Source organism: Arvicanthis niloticus, chromosome 8 (assembly GCF_011762505.2).
Source record: "Arvicanthis niloticus isolate mArvNil1 chromosome 8, mArvNil1.pat.X, whole genome shotgun sequence".
Taxonomy (NCBI): Eukaryota; Metazoa; Chordata; class Mammalia; order Rodentia; family Muridae; genus Arvicanthis; species Arvicanthis niloticus.
The window spans coordinates 14812527-14828466 of record NC_047665.1 but is presented as its reverse complement, the minus strand read 5'-3'; the positions used below and the strand labels follow the sequence as shown (position 1 = coordinate 14828466).

Below are 15940 nucleotides of genomic sequence, written 5' to 3'. Positions count from 1 at the left end.
ACAGCCGGGCAGCCGATGACGCCGCGCGGCCGCCGCGGTCTTGCGCGCGCCCGACCCGCCAGCCAATAGCCGGAGCCGCTGGGTGCACGTGACACGAACCAGCCAATGGAGACTCGAGGAGGCCCGTGACGCGACGGACAGCTCCTAAGGTTTTCAAACCAGCGGGAGCGGCCGGGAGGCCGAGCTGGGGCTGTGTGATCGCGCGCTGAGTTTACGTGTGCGCTGAGCTTGTGCGCGGAAAGCCGGAGGACCCTCAGGGCCGTGAGAGAGCGCGGCTGCCAGCCTGAAGCATGGGGACACCGACTCCCCAGCATCCCCGCGCAGAGTCGCAGGTGAGTAAGGAGGAGCGAGGACAGCTCTGAAGCTTCGCTCACAGAACCACGTGTTCCATCGCAGCGCCCAGAGAAGAAGAAAAGCCCATATTATGCATCGAATGTCTTCAGTGTGCACCTTAATATAATTGAACTATTATATTTAGTATTGTCTAATATATTCAATATTGTCTTGCACTGTGACAGGTTAAATATAAATATCAGCCCTAGAGTTGTACTAGTAGGGGAAGTTGAATTATGTAGAGGGAGAAAAATGGAGAGCAAGTGCTGTCACAAGAAATGGATCCCGTAAGTATCTGGTGAAACACGTGCCTGCAGCGATCCGTGTAGCTAACCAAAGTCCCAACTGCCACTCACTAATGTAAACATGCTTTAACTGCAGTAGAAAATTTCCCTCGGTTGTCCTGAAACGTACCATCTGCAAATGGCCACTAAGGAAATAATTTAAAGACACCAGTACCATAGCAGTTGAATGACCAAAGCTGAAACCCATAAGTACTATGTTAAACTATAAATCTCTCCACAGTAGGGTAGGCTAGCCTAATAAATCCTATTTCTCCAACTCTCAGAGTGGTGTTCTTCTTTGGTCAGTTTTCTGTAACACCAGAGCCACTTCCTTCTGTTCTCCTGCAGTTCTTAGTCTTTCTTTGTCAAAGCCTTTCCAGCATCTGAACTTCTGGTGACTCCAGGCCTGGAGAAATCACCCAGGAATAGAATTCATGGATAGGAACGAGGGTCCTGTCGTTAATAGTGGCTGATTGGTCTCTGCCCTCTATAACAGAAACCCCAGGTTCCAGAATCCTGACCTAAACCCACAGGCATGCCTTCTCATTAGAGAGTTAGCTCTACCCAGGGATCCAAACATTCTGCTTTGTCGCCCTTAAAAATCAGGCTTCCTTTCAATTTGTGTCATGGGTCAAAATGGTAGATGGAGCACCATCTACCATGTCCTTATTTTAATAAAGACCTTTCTAGAAGCCTACCCAACAACTTGATCAGATTATAGATCTTACATACTCAGACTCAGTAACATGACCTCTAAAAGGCCACACCTCCTAACCCCTCTCAAGTAATGCCACTCCCTCATGACCAAGCATTCAAACATATGAGCCTATGGGGATTCTTCTTTTTTTAAATAAAATAAAATAAAATATTTATTTATAATGTATGTGATGTATATGAGTGCTCTATCTGCATGTACATCTGCATGCCAGAACAGGGCCTCAGATCCTATTATAGTTGGTTGTGAGCCACCATGTGGGTGCTGGGAATTCGGGAAGAGCAGCCCATGCTCCTAACAGCTGAGCTAAGGCTCAAGCTCCAGGGAACTGTTCTGATTCAAACCACCACAGGCCCCCTCTGGAGCTTTGCTTACTTTCTGCAATAGATCTTTCTGTCTATAATAAAAAAAAAAACTCCTTTTAAAACTCACTGTTCTGATCTGTGAATTTCATTCTTTACGTTTGAGAGACAAGAACTGGGAGTCAGTGGCTTAGTTGGTTTGTGAGTGTCCAGCAGCCTACCTTCTAAAAAGTAAGCACACCCAAGTTGAGACAGTCTTCTACCCACTGAAATATATTCTTTTTCCTCAATTCCTTCACCCTCCTGCCAACTTCTGGAGTGCTGGAATTATAGGCATTTACCACTGTGCTTGGTTTCCAACCTTTCTTTGAAGCTTTTATGTTTTATTAAGAAAGGACACCTCCCACTAAAACTACATGAACATATCACCATCACAAAGTATCTTTTAACATCTCCATGATGATTTTATTTTTTTAACTTTGAAGATTTTTTTAGTCAAGATTTTTTAGTTGGTACTCTTGTTACTGTCTAACCTCCTTACAATGTATTCAACAGACCTATTTATATTCAATCGTTCTAGAATTACTGTGTTGAGAGAAAGAGACTAATTAAGGTTTAGCAGCTGTGAGAGGTGGGGTTTGTTTTGTTTACCTTTTTTTCTATTTTATATGTATGAGTGCTGTGCTTGCATGTATGTGTATGTATGTCTGTGCACCATGTGCACACAGTGCCCTCAGAGGCCAGAAGAGGACATTGGATTCCCTGGGACTAAAATTGGTTGTGAGCTGCCATGTGGTGTGGAGAAGACTTGAACTTGTGTAGTCTAGAAGAGCAATCAGTACTCTTAACTACTTAGCCGTCTTTCCAACCCCAAATTTTTAATTAGTTGTTGTTGCTGCTGCTGCTGCTGTTGTTACTACTACTACAAATGGATGACTCCAAAACAGTTTTAAAAGTGAGTGTCTTGTTGTCTGGCAAGATTGCTCAATGGGTCCAAGTGTCTCCTGCCCAGCCTGATAGTCTGAGTTTGACCCCTAGAACCCATACAGTAGAAGAGAGTGGATGCCCATGAGGTGTACACACACACACACACACACACACACACACACACACACACGCATACACCCACACATGCATACACACACACAGCACTGGCACATGCATACTCATACATACACACATTAAATAAAATCATAATAAAATAAAATGAGTGTCTTACTGAAGATTTGTGGGAAATGAGAACTGTGGAATGTTTTCTTCATCTTGAGGTTCTCTTAAGTGCCTATATATAGCCAGGAATGTCTTCTTGACATTTTATGAATGTGCGTTATCTAACAGGACTTAGCACAAACTGTCAAAGAGGAATAAATTTAGTCTTACTGACCAAGAGGAGATGAGGACCAAACTATAAAAACCCTTAACTGGAGGGCAGATGAGCTTGCCACAGTATAATTACCTTCTAAGTCATATACTGAGACCCGGGACAGCCACACTTCTGATGAGAGAATGGAATAGCTCATCATGGCCAATGGGCTAATAAGGAAGAGAAGAAAAGGAGGCCGAGAGAGAGCTCAGGCCCAGCTGGGATAGAGGTCTCTGAAGTATGCTCTTCTACCTCACTAAATTCAGAGAGATTCCAGTCATCAGAGAGCACAGGAGCTTCGGTGACTTTGATGTCTCTTGAAGAACAAATATGTTAGAGAGGCATCAGATTCAAAAGCCAAACTCAATGGCTGGGATTCCGGGTGCATGGTTCCTCGTTCAATGGTGATTGCTGGTAAATATTCATGTCCTCCTGCTTTCTTCTGACCCATCTTCTTTGTCTACATCTCCATCATCCAGCAGTGATGGGCAGATAGTCACCTTATGCATACTTTAGAAACGACTTTATATTTAGGTTTCAAGACTATACATGGAGAAATATACTGTGTTCATTACTGATTATATCACAGAACACCTGACCAAACAACTTCAGGAAAGAAAGGTTTATTTTGGCTTACAGTTTGAGGCCTGAGACCATCACTGTGTGGGAGTTGTGGCCACAGAAGCATTAAGGCAACATCTCCAGTCAGAAAGCAAAAAGTGAGTTTTTTTTTTTTTTAATCAGTCTGGGCCACCAGCCCATTCAAAGTTTTCATCCGTATTTAGAGGACTCTCTCTACTTCAGTTAACCTAATCAAAACAATACAGACATGCCCAGAGGTTGTTTTCTACAGTGATTCTAAACATCATCCAATAGACAATCACGACGAAGCACCACACATCAGCGATCCCAGCACCCCACTTGTTGAATGTGCTCTATACTAGGCATATTACACATGTCTTGGAGTTTCAGGGTATCCATACAAATCTAACTTTTGTAGGAAAGATTTATTTTTATTATGTGCCTGCCAATGTGGAATGCACATATGCACACCAGAAGAAGGCCTCAGATCTGGAGCTGGAGTTGTGAACTGTCTGATGTGGGTCCTGAGAACCAAGCTCCAGTCTGGTCTGCAGGAAGCTTCAGCAGAAGCATCTCTCTGGTCAACTTCTTATCCTCGCCATTTCTTCGTCCCTTCTCTTTCTGGTGTTGCTTAGGCTGATCTCTAAAGCATGAGCTTACATGACCTCTGACCTCAGCTTCTGAAATAGCTAGGGCTATGTGCAGCACCATACCAATCCGCTTCCATTTTACATGTGAGATAGAAGGACCCCAAGAGATACAGTTAAGGGATGAGTGGAGGAAATGAAGGGTTAAAAACCTTGAACGGAGTAGCTACAATGTTCAAGCCGATTTTCAGCATTACAGTGTAGCCTCTTAAAAGTCCACAAATCATGTAGCAGGAGAGCTCTAGTCATCATATTGTCATTAGCACATGAGGGACACTTCAAGTGGATGTTTATCTTCTAAATGGAGGAGACTGTGCAAGCTGGCATGAGCCAGAGAGGGCTCATTAACCTCCCTGAGTGCCATCCGCTCCAGACGACAGAGAAGCAAGGCAGCAGAGAGACAGCTGCTCATCTCAGCTGTATGGCTATTCTTGCATCTTTATACTATTTATTTAATCTTCGAAGTTTTCATGATATTTAACGTGTTTTGCTCATACTGTTCCCCCCTGCAACTTCTCCTGGACACCCAACACATCTCCCAACTTCATGTACTCTTTTATGTTTAAAGAACCCCTGAGTCCAGTTGGTGCTGTCCATGTGTGCATTTGTGTAGGGCTGCCCACGAGAGTGTGGACAACCCTCCTGGGGCTACAGCCCAAAGTAAAATGACTTTTAACCTTCTTTGGCAGCCATCGACTGCCAGTAGATTCTTAGCTAAGGGTAGTGGCTCATGAACCCCTCTCCTATCCTGCATGGCTATTTCTAGAGGTAGCTTTAACTAGACAGGCTAACCTGGATCCCCTCCCTTTTTTTTTTTTTTTTTTTAGCTTGTGTGTATGTATGTATGTATGTATGTATGTATGTATGTATGTATGTGGCATGGTCCACATGTGGAAGTCAGAGCCCAACTTTTGGGAGTGGATTCTCTCCTTTCCTCTCCTTCCACTGAGTGGGTCTCAGGGATTGAACTCAGGTCACCAGACTTGGTGTCAAGCACCCCTAGCTGCTGACCCATCTCCCAGGTCCAGTGATGTAAAACTTCTAGGGGCTGTTGGAGCTGCCACATTTAAGTTATCTAACGCCTTAACGCTTGCATTTTATTTATTGAGCAAACGCTTTTGTATGTGCGTGGGGGTATGTGCATGTGTGCACGCGTGTAGATGCCAGAGAGCAGCCTTGGGTATTGTTCTTTAGGAGCTGTCCACCTTGCTTTTAGAGATGAGAGTCTCTCATTGGGACCCAGGGCTCAGTGGTTTTTCTAGACGGGCTGGCGATGGAACCCCGAGGATCGTCCCTTCTTCACCTCCTCTGTGCTGGGATTACAAGTACGCACAACCGGTATGTCTGGTTAACCAGGCAACTCCCCAGGCCCCGCATGCACTTTAAAATAGACCCACTATGTGAGAGATTCTGTACTGTGCTTTATAGGCATTTAGCTGGAAAGTGCTGAGGCAGCAATAGGTGGGATGGCTCTGCAGGTAAAGGCACTCAATACCAAGCCTGACATCCTGACTTTGATCCAGAATCCACATGGTAGAAGAAAAGAACCAATTCCAGTGAGTTGTTATCTTACCTCCATATGCTTGCCATGCTGTATAGACACACATTCATACACACACACATACACACACACACACACACACACACACACACACTGTGTTTTTTAAAGAAAGGATTCAGGAAGACATCACCTAATAATTTTGTTTTTTAAATAAAAGATGGGGCTGGAGAGATGGCTCAGTGGTTAAGAGCACCGATCCTCTTGCAGATGACCAGATTCCAGATTAAATTCCCAGCATCCACGTGATGGTTCATGACCATTTGTAACTCCAGTTCCAAGGGATCTGATGCCCTCTTCTGACCTCCACAGGCACCAAGCACACACATGGTGCACAGACATACAAAAGGCAGGCAAAACACTCTGGCATAAAATTGAATAAATTTAATTTTAAAAACTTTAAAAAAGGAAATAGGTCTGATAAAATGTCATTGTTCTTAATGAAGATACATCAAGGTCTGTGTGCTTCTTTCTCAGAAAGCAAGCTGCATTGTGGGAAACAAACACACAAACAAAAGTAAAGCTGGGTTTTCACCAGATGCTTGTGCTTCCTTACAGACTACAGAGGATCTTGGCGTTACAAGTGAAGAGTTTTAATTAGATGCTACTGCTGCTCACAGTGTCTGCATGAAAGAAGGGTCACAGGGGAAGCAACGTAGATAGGCCATGTCCATCTGTCTTTGGCCCGGTCATGCCTGTAGTGCCTCACATTTAAGGAGAGCCCTGAGTTTGACCCCAACACTGTGCAAGCGAAGCCATGCTAGATTGGGAGTCCGTAGTTAGTTGCCAGTTGCTTAAAGATATTTCACCTTTGGCTGAAAGCTAAAACAGTCTAGTCGTATATGAACTATGAGCGTGGCCTAGCTTTGCCTTGGATGGGAAATGGCCATTTGAAAGAATGCTTTGTGTTTCTTGGTGGCCTAATCTTTTATTTTATTGTGACACTTTAGGAAATGTGGTCTTTGGTTTTGTCATATTCAAAGAGACCTCGTTGGATCTGGGGATATGGTACAATAGTCAAGCGCTTATTGGAGTGTGTGTGGATGTTGGTTCCATCCTTAGCACTGATGTACAGAGTAGAGAGAAAGTTCGGAGACTTTCTTCTACTGCATTGTGGTATACTGTACATTTGTGCATATTATTGCAGTTAGATCCTGGCACATAGGTCCTGATGACGCAAAGTACGTGTGTATCTACCTTCTCATTGATGCTTACAAAGCCCAATAAACAGAGTATTTATTGCCACCCTACAAATGAAACACCAGCTCAGTGATTAATGGTTTGTCCAGTTGCAGCAGGTGGAAGATCAAGCTGATGTCACATCAACACCTGTACAATTTCAGAGGCTTGTGCAGTACACAGGATTCTGTCTTCTAAGATTTCCCACTCTGGTGTGCCCATGTTCACATCTTATATAATCCTTGGGACTAAGAACTTGACAGGATTCACCACCATTTCTAGAGCAGTAAATGTGACATGGCACAATTAATGTTAAGAAAGAGAAATTAGAGAGCTGAAGAGATGGCTCAGTGGTTAAGAATACTGGTTGCTCTTGCAGAGGTCCCAGTTTGGTTCCCAGTGCCCATAAAGTGGCTTACAGCCACCTGTAACTACTGGTCCAGGAGAACTAATGCCCTTTTCTGATCTCCACAGGGACCAGGCGTACAAGTGGCAAACAGACATACATGAAGCCAAAACATTCATATAATAAAAATAAAGATGTAACTTTAAAAAAAGAAGAAGAAAGAGACTAATCAGGACGAGCCTGGCTGACTTAATCAACTGAAACTTTCAAAGGTAGAGATCTCTGACCGGTAGTGGCAGCAAGGATCAGAGGTTCAAAGAACAAGAGAGAGTTTCTCACTGTTTTTGCCTTGCAAATGGTAGAGGCCTTGAAAAGCTGAGAGCAATCCTTGGCTAAAGCCCAGCAACAAAACGGGACCTTTGTCCTGCATCTGGAAGGAATGGAATCCTACCATCCAGAATGAGTTTGGACCTTCTCCAGAGCCTTCAGGTGGAAACTGCCTCGGACATTTGGTTCCCGTAAGCCAGACCGTGAGTGGAGAACTGTGAGGTAATAGATAATTGTTTTAAGCCTCCAAACTTGAAATAATTTATGCAGCAACAGAAAAGAGAGATTTCTGTATCATTTCTTAGGTTCCTAAATGGACTGCAGTCCCTGCTCAAGTGGCTGTCTTCAGTGTGTGTAGGTCAGCGTCCATTCAGACAGCCATCGCAAAGTGCTTTCTGAAGCCCAGAGGAGGGAGTACACGTAAAGGTTCTAACACTTGGGTTGATCGAGGCTGAGAGGTCTGCCAGGCAATTGGCATGGGGGCAGTCTCCTCATCCTTTATTCAATCTGTTGCATAGCTTCTCAGAAGGATAATCTGGTTGACCTTTGCCCTCCTTGGCTAGACTTACCTTTGTTATTGAAAAGTTGATACTATGTCGACTATACACTTTTCAGACTTGATTGCTGGTTCCACCTGCCACACAATGCAAGATTTTACTAGTCTCCCCTGAGGAGTGAGGACCACTCACCCAGGAGCTGCTCAAAGGGCTCAGCAGGTTAACATACGTGCTGTACTGGCTTTTTGAGACAGGGTTTCTCTGTGTAACCCTGCCTATCCTGGAACTCATTCTGTAGTTCAGGATGGACTCAAATTCAGAAATCTTCCTGTCTCAGCTTCCCGAGTACTGGGATTAAAGACATGAGTCACCAGGCCTGGCATTAAATTAATTTTAAGGAATTTTATTATGAGTTTTATTTTATCGTGTCAGAGAATGATATATGGGTGTCAGTTCTCCATCTCCTCTACGTGGACTCTGGTGTTCTGACTTAGGTCCAGGCTTGGGTGCAAGCATTCCTATCAGCTGAACCTACACGGTGGCTCCTGACTGTCTGAAACTCCAGTTACAGGGCATCTGAGACTATCTTCTGACCTCCAGGGCATCAGGCATGCAAGTGGTATACAGACACATGTAGGCAAAACATCCATATAAATAAAATAGAATAAAAATTTTTAATAGAAGAAGAAATTTCTCAAGTACAAAATAGTAGCTGGTCATGGTAGCACACACATTTGATCCCAACATTTGGGAGGCAGATGCAGGTGAATCTCTGTGAGTTTGAGAACAGCCTGATGTACATAGTTCCAGGATAGCCAGAGTTACATAGCAAGACCATGTCTAACATATATATACACATATAACACACACATATATATTCTTATAATATTTATATTACTATGTAAATAATATGGTCTATATATAGTTTATATGTTATATATAGTTACATATATAACATGTATATATATGTATAACATACATATATGTTATATGAGAACTAGGATGTTCTGGTAGTGTACACTATGAGACAAATCTATTCCAAAGAGGTGAGATTTCCTGTAGAAACAGTGTTCTAGGTGATGAGGTGAATGTGAGTTAGAAAAGGGATGGAGGGAGGAAAAAGTGAGAAAGATCCCAGGCCAAAGGAATAACAACATGAATGTAAAATAGTTCTTAAGCACTTGAGAAGTTCAGGGCTGATTTCCTAAAAGGATGCTCTATCTGAATAGAGTGGTAAAATGTCTATCTTGGACCAACTGGATTCTTGTCTGAGAATAGCACCACCTTGTGGCTCATGGCTGTCACTGCATATATTGCACCAACAGGTCTTAGACTTTATCTCTGCTATTTGGAGTATTCATCAATCAGCTTCCAACTTTTACTGAGAACCATTGATCATCTGCCTGTCTTTATGCACCCATTTTTTGAATAGCATGTGTCAAAAATTTTATTTTACTTTTTTTTCTCTAACTATGTTATCTTGGTTAATAAGCTGATATGTTTCATTTAAAAGGAAGCACGTTTTCATATTTAACCTTGTAAATCTCTCTATTCTCTCTTTTATAATGGCATAGTTGCTTACGGCATTATTACCTCTTCTAAAATGAGCCTGGTAAGTACGTACTTTAAAATATTCCTTGCGGGTCTAGAGAGATGGTTCAGTGATTAAAAGCACTGGCTGTTCTTTCAGAGGACCTGGGTTCAATTTCTAGCATCCACATGGCAGCTCACAGCTGTCTGTAACTTCTGTTCCAGGGGATCTGACACCCTCACATAGGCATACATGCAGTCAAATTACCAGAGTACATAAAATAAAATAATATTCTTTGCTTACCCTTTAATGAGCAAAAGCTGGTTTTATTCAAGTCATTAACTCCCCATTCATATCTTTGAGAAGCTAGTACAAATCCAAGCTAGACTATGGAGTTTAACCCTAACCGTGTTCAGCCTTCAAATCATGGAAATTTGGTCCAAGACTTACACTCCAAGAGGAAGGAAAGAGCAGTTTCTCTTCTATCCTTGATGTCACATTGTATGCCAGCGTATTCATAGCCATAATAAAGCAGCAGTTGATGAGGATAAGAGTGGGTACTTCTGGCCTTAGAAAGGATCCCAAAATGGCAAGACAAGAGGAGAAGGTCACATGACGGCAGAATAGGTCTCCGTCATAGAGCCTCCTGGACCCCTTGAGCGTTCTCAGTCCCACTCAGAGCATGGGAAAACAGTAAAAAATGTAAGTTATTATTAAAGCCTGGAAATCTCTTGGCAGCTCAGAGTTTTTATTCTTCATTCATATGTATGAGAGTGAAATCACAGGTTTAAAGTTGCATTATCATACAGGCTAACAGCGAGACTTTATTTCAGGTGAGGGACCAAGAGACAAGATTTTAAGTTGAATGTGGAAGGCAATTCTCAAGCAAGTGTTACGTGACACTGGACACAATACTGAAAATGTGTTTATCCTTGAAAAGCATCCCTGGGCTAAAGTGTCCTTAGGAGTGATCCCTCTCTTGGGGTTTAAGAGCATGATTTCATGCAAAATGAAGGGTTAAATGTCATATGGTAATCCTTAAAATATAATTTAGACTTTGCAATTTCTCATTTGATTGAACGAGTATGAAGTTAAAAAACTATAGATACAAAGTATCCTTTGATTTTATAATTATTAATTTTTAAAATGTGAATGTAATCATATATGTGTGTGCACATGTATGTGGAGGTCAGAGGTCAAGACTTTTTTCAATCACTTTCCATCTTTTTTTTTTTTTTTTTTTTTTTTTTTTTTTTTGAGGCAGTGTCTTTCCCTGAACTGGGTTATCACTGGCTCAGCTAGGCTGGGTAGCCAGGAAGCTCCAGGGTCTACCTGTCTCTTCCTCCTCAATGCTGAGATTACAGATCCTTCTTACATGTGTTCTGGAGATCTGGATTCAGGTCTTCATGCTTCAGTGGCAAGTACCTTGCTGATTTAGCCATCTCCTAATTCCTTGGGTGTAAAATATTTTTCATACTATCAATAAGTTGATAATCTCAGTAAAAAATAATAATACTTTTATATTTATCTGTCTAAGGTCTCCATTGCTTTGGGACTTCGTTGTTAAGTCTGTTAGATACTTTTCTACTTATCCCAAAGGAACCTCCCACGGAAGAGAATGTGAACTGTTTCAACATTCTAGAACTCAGTTAGTCCTTGACCACCAGACTGCTGCTTCTGAGTACAATTCACCACCAGCGTTGATCCCTCGGCCTCAGAGAGAACCTGGGAAACATCTTCCCTCCTTCCCCTGCTGCCTCCTGACCACCTGGTCGGCAGATTGGACCTCCTCAGAACCACTTGAGTTAACATGATCTTCCCCACGTTTTTTACAATCTCCCTGTCCCAGACCCCTCATAAGGTCATTGCACCAGCCTGGGTGAGCGCTCTGCCTATCCTGACTGCTCTGGTCTGTTTAACACAAACAAACTCTAAATATAATGCTGACCGTGCCACTCCCTCTTCAAATGTTTTTTTCCCACACTTATCACAAGTCTAAACTCCTTAGGATGGTCTCAAGGGGCTTCATGATCTTGCTCGTGACCCCTCTTCCCAACTCCACTTCCCCCAGTCCTTAAACCTAGCGGTGCAAACTTTGGCCTCTTTGTCAGGGAAACCAAGCCCTCTCTTGCCTTTGTCGGGCTCCTTTTGTCCTGAAGGCCCCACTTTCCTTTCTACAGTTCTTTACAATGTTGCAGTTTCTAGCTCTTCCGGAAGCTCTAGCTCAACTTCAGCCCCACTCCATATGCCCAGGAGCTAAATGTCCATGCGGATAGAACGCTATATAATTGCACTTAGCAGTTCATAATGTGCTTTTACATAACGATTTAGTCTCCTCGAAAAGACTAGATGTGTATCCACTTCATAGATAAGGGTCATGGAAATTAACCTCTAAGATTACTCAGCTGAATGTCAAACATGAGACACTTGGTAGCTTTGTACCTATCAGAACCAGCGTGGAAAGCAGGCAGTGCCCCTCTAAACAGTGACAGACTGCCATAGCCCAGAAACCATTCTTCTGTCTTTTACACCCCACCCCTTCATTCTGATCTAGCCTTAGCAGGAAGTCATCCTCTGTAGTTCAGCATTTCAGGTTGGGGAATGTATCTTTAAACGTTGAAAATGTCATTTTTCCTGACATTTATGAAAGAGCTTCCAGACATGAAAGCCAATTAGCTAATGACTTTGTTGATTAATTCATCATTTAATTAATGTGGAAAGGACACTTTGAAATAGTCAGATGAAAGGGCCTGGATAAAGGAGTCAGAGCAGACCGATTTCCTGATGTTCCAGGCTCTGGCGGTGTGAGCTGTTCAGAATAGAAACCCTGCTTGAGTTGACAGCAAGAGGTCTCGTGGAGAGTGAAGACAGACAGAACTCACACCTGTGTCTTGGTCTGTGGTGCAGCAGAAATGGTGGTGGCTGCCAAGTGGAACCAGCTGTGTGGAGCCTCTGGCACTCAGAAGGACAGTCACCGTCCAGGGCTTATGGAATGGGCAGGCTTTGGAAACTCTTGACTTGCTGCTGGATCTCTCTAGAGGCTTGCTTGCTTGCTTTCTTTCTTTCTTTCTTTCTTTCTTTCTTTCTTTCTTTCTTTCTTTCTTTCTTTCTTTCTTTCTTTCTTTCTTTCTTTCTGAGACAGGGTTTCTCTGTAGTAGCCCTGGCTGTCCTGGAACTCACTCTGTAGACCTGGCTAGCCTCGAACTCAGAAATCTGCCTGTCTCTGCCTCCCAAGTGCTGGGATTAAAGGCGTGAGCCATCATTGCGCAGCTGAGGCTGACTTTCTTAACCATGGAAAGTGAGGCAGCCACTGTGACCAAAGCTTTCTGTCTGCAAACTTACTCAGAACACCGGTGAATGCAACAGCAATCTACCATCAAACAACATCATAGTTTCATTTCTATTACTATGGTAAAAATACAAGCTTTATGACAAAGCACATTTGAGAAGAAGGGGTTTATTTCAGCTCCCTGTTTTGGGTTATACTGCATGATTTCAGGAAGTCAAGGAAGAAACCCAAATCAATTAGTCATATCCACAGTCAGGAGCAAAAAGAAACAAAAGCATGCATATTTAGATTTCAACTAGCTATCTCTACTCTTAGACAGTCCAGAGCCCCAAACCCAGGAATGATGTTGTCCATTTTCAGGCTGGGTCTTTATTTAAGGCAATCAAGATAATCCCCCATAGACATGCCCAGGGGCTGTCGTGATCCCCCAGTGAGGATCTGATTCTAGGTGGTGACAAGTTAGCAATTAAAACTAACCATCACAGCCAGGTGGTGGTGACACATGCCTTTGATCCCAGCACTCAGGAGGCAGAGACAGATCTCTGAGTTCAAGAGCTGGTCTACAGAGTGAGTTTCAGGATAAGCAGGGCTACACAAAGAAACGCTGCCTTGAAAAACAAACAAAAAACTATCACACTTGGTAATGGTGTATAGGAAGCCAGTCTGGTAGCCTTGGAAGGCAAAATAGCTTAAGCAAGTGACTGAGGCTTCATCAACACCAACTACCATTCAGCTGTCTTCTCTCCCTCAACAGAGGCCTTTAGGCCTCTCATTAATGCTCCTTACAATAGATTAACTGAGGGAGAATTGGAGACTGTTTTGTTTTACTGTTCACAAATGAATAGCACTATAGCCCCCACTCAAAGTGACCATGAAAGACAGCCATAAAAATCTCATAGTAGGCTGGGGGGTCAGGAGAGGACTGGATGGCTGGTGGTAGCTAAGCTGATGGAGGGTTGTGCAGACAGGTTTCTCTGAGTTTCCACAGAAGTCAAAGGTCCTCATCTGTGATCTGTGAATGGCTACCAAGGACAGTCACCACAGAGGAGGTGCTGAGGGAAGGGGAGAAAATGACTCATTCTGCAGGTGTCCAATAGCCTCTTTCCCAGGCCATTTCATTGTTGGTCCAATAGATGTATAAACAAAGTTGCCATGGTGACATCATGGCACCATGATGGGTTCAGAAACCTAGACTTCCTTTGGCCAAATTTAATTTGGTAAATGCTCCTGTTGAGCACTTGCTCTTCCAACAGGAAAAGAAAGGAAAAGGAAGAGGAAGAAGAGGAGGAGGAAGAGGAGGAACCAGTCCACCAACATCAATCCCTGATGAGATCTATAGTGTTGCCACAGAAACAGTTCGGCTAATTGAAAATCGGAATGGATTTACTGAAAAAGCAATCATTTTTTGAGACAGAGTTTCTTTGTGTAGCCTTGACTGTCCTTGAACTAGCTCTGTAGACCAGGCTGGCCTCGAATTCACAGTGATTCACCTGCCTCTGCCTCCTGAGTGCTGGGATTAAAGGTGTGCACTACCGTCCCCCCTTTGACAAAGCAAAGGTTTTTATTTCAGTGAAGATATATCAATATTTTCCTTTATGATAGATTGTTTTAATTGACCTGAAGAAATCATTGCCTAACCCAAACTCAGATTTTTTTCGTTTGCTTCCTTCCAGAACAGAGAGCTTCAGGTAGCACATGGCTTCAAACTTAGAACTCTACCTGATTTTGTAAGCCAGGCACTAGTTGGACACAACCTTGTTGGTTCAGTGTGGTTGTGTCCAACTAGTATTGTGGTATTGTTAGCTGTTCTAGTGCTTTGAAGTCCAAGCTGAGTGGCTCCGACAGAGTCGCTTTGTCCTGCAAAGCATAAAGTGCTTACAGAGCAGGTGTGTCCCTGGCTTTGGTGGTTTCACTGTTTTAGCTGTTGCATTATGGAATTACTATCCATTTAAAGTAAGGTAGAATCTGAAGCCTGCTTTACCCGTATGGCTGTCCATTTATCCGGAGTCACTTATTGACAAGAACCCCCTTCCCCCAGGCTGGAGAGATGGCTCAGTGGTTAAGAGCACTGACTGCTCTTCCAAAGGTCCTGAGTTCAATTCCCAGCAACCACATGGTGGCTCACAACCATCTGTAATGGGAGTCTGGTGACTCTTCTGGTATGTCTGAAGACAGCAATGGTGGTGTACTCATATGCATTAAATAAATAAATAAATCTTAAAAAAAATAAAAATAAAACCTCAAAAAAAAAAAAAAAAGAACCCCCTTCCCTTCACTGAGTCACCATATGTGTGTTATTGTGTCCTGCTGACTTCGTAGGTCTGTCCCTATGCTAACACACAGTTGCTACTGTAGGGATTTTGGTTTTTCTGACAAGGTCTAATTATGTAGCCCTGGATGGCCTAGAACTTGCTATGTAGACCAGTCTGTTGTCAAACGCACAGAGATCAGCCAGCCTCCTGAGTACTGGGATCAATAGCATGCACCACCACGCCCAGCTACTATTAGGACTATAAGCCAACTTTTAAATTAAGTAAAACTTATTATTCCTTCAAAATAGTTTTTCCTATTTTGTCTCACTATAAATAATAGAATCAACTTTCGACTTTCTATCTAAAGCCTACTGAGACTCCTTGTTTGAAGAAATCAACAACGACACTCCACTAACACCATTATAATAGTCAAAATACTGGAGGTTGGGTGTAAGCAAAGATTAGAAATTCATTTCCACAGTCCCAGAGGCTGGAAGCCCAGGATCAAGGCCTTGCTAGACATGGCGCATGACAAGGCTACTCACTTGCTTCCAAGATCAAACCTTGAATGCCCTGTCCTCTAGAGGACACGGGATAGGAGAGCAAAAGGCAACCAAGGTAGAGGAAAACACCGTTTTGCTCAGGGCCTCTTATAAGGAGTCTGCTTGTGACTTCATCAGCCCCTTCAGCCTGCCCCACCCCCACAAACAATACTGTCCAATTGACCATTATGTG

General features: G+C 43.1%; 1 long non-coding RNA gene across 2 annotated transcripts; it reads left to right on the top strand.

Annotated features, from left to right (window-relative positions):
- Positions 1 to 29: 29 nt before the first annotated feature.
- LOC143443266 (uncharacterized) lies at positions 30 to 11616 on the top strand. 2 transcript variants are annotated; one of them, XR_013112080.1, is made up of 4 exons: positions 30 to 332; positions 7438 to 7858; positions 9708 to 9745; positions 11202 to 11616. It is a non-coding gene; the product is annotated as an uncharacterized LOC143443266 (long non-coding RNA). The 2 variants fall into 2 exon arrangements; XR_013112079.1 differs by having other exon boundaries at positions 7438 to 11616.
- The last annotated feature ends 4324 nt before the right edge of the window (positions 11617 to 15940 follow it).